Source organism: Styela clava, unplaced genomic scaffold (assembly GCF_964204865.1).
Source record: "Styela clava unplaced genomic scaffold, kaStyClav1.hap1.2 HAP1_SCAFFOLD_98, whole genome shotgun sequence".
Classification (NCBI taxonomy): Eukaryota; Metazoa; Chordata; class Ascidiacea; order Stolidobranchia; family Styelidae; genus Styela; species Styela clava.
In genome coordinates, this window is record NW_027556618.1 from 3,867 (window position 1) to 4,926 (window position 1,060).

The 1,060-nt window shown below is 32.5% G+C and overlaps 1 non-coding gene across 1 annotated transcript; it reads right to left on the reverse strand.

Moving 5' to 3' along the window:
* Nucleotides 1-227: 227 nt before the first annotated feature.
* Nucleotides 228-298, reverse strand: Trnag-ucc (transfer RNA glycine (anticodon UCC)). Its single transcript has one exon. It is a non-coding gene; the product is annotated as a tRNA-Gly (tRNA).
* Nucleotides 299-1,060: the final 762 nt, after the last annotated feature.

A 1,060-nucleotide genomic window follows, 5' to 3' on the forward strand; every position in this document is an offset into this window, starting at 1 on the left:
AAAAAGAAGTTTAACATGTTTTATTTGTGATATTAAAACTAACCTCTTTTGTCTTAAAACTAAAAGTTTCTCACTTTGAGTCATTTTTCTTTCGACGCATATCATTTTCATTTTGATATCCTCAAATAATGAGCAGTTTAATTGTGATGCTCGGCACATTTTGGAATCTGACGTTATAGACGTCGTTGTTCCTAATTACATGTCAAAAATGACACTGAAAATATTGGAGCAGATGAGAGGAATCGAACCTCCATAGTCAGATTGGAAATCTGAAGTTTTACCACTAAACTACATCTGCAAAACGTTTACCACATGTCAAAATGGTCTTTAGAGACAGCGATGGTAAACTAGGCTTACACTAATATAGTGCTACCTTTGACTAGCCTTGAGTCGGAGAAGTAGCCCTTGGATTTTTGGGCTAGACAATGAAAAAATTAAAGAGAGTCAAAGGATTCAAACCTTCACTTCCGGGTAAAACCCGACTGCTTGATTCATAGCTAACTCTCGAAAAGTCAGTTTAAAGTCATGACAGGACTAAAAGGTTGTAGTACCTTTTCAACATAGTTCGGTTTTAAGTCTTGACTCGACTAAAAGCTTATAGTACTTTTCAACTGTAGTATGGTTAAAGACGCACACATGTCTAAACAGTTTTAAGTCAAAAACTCGTGTAACAAGGCGGAGTTTGTTACTATTAAGTTTTATGTATTTAGGACTAAAACTCGTGGAATTCCACGTGTCAACTATTCAGGGATTGTTTTCGTAGGTCTCTTACCCTTCATATAGTTATATGTACAAAAAGTACTTTTACGTTACATTTATTTTTAATTATTTTTAAAATATTTTCGTAACTTGTTTCTAATCCTTCACAATCTAGTTTTTATAACCTCAACAGATTTATTATACATTTCAGCTAATTCTTCAGTTGATAATTTTTTTCCATTAATTCCTAATCTGTCACACATCAATTTATAATCTGACGTATCACCTAAAATACTCTTCAAATCTAACTTTAACTTGTCATTATTAAAAGTATTTGATGGTTGTATTGTATGAACTCTAG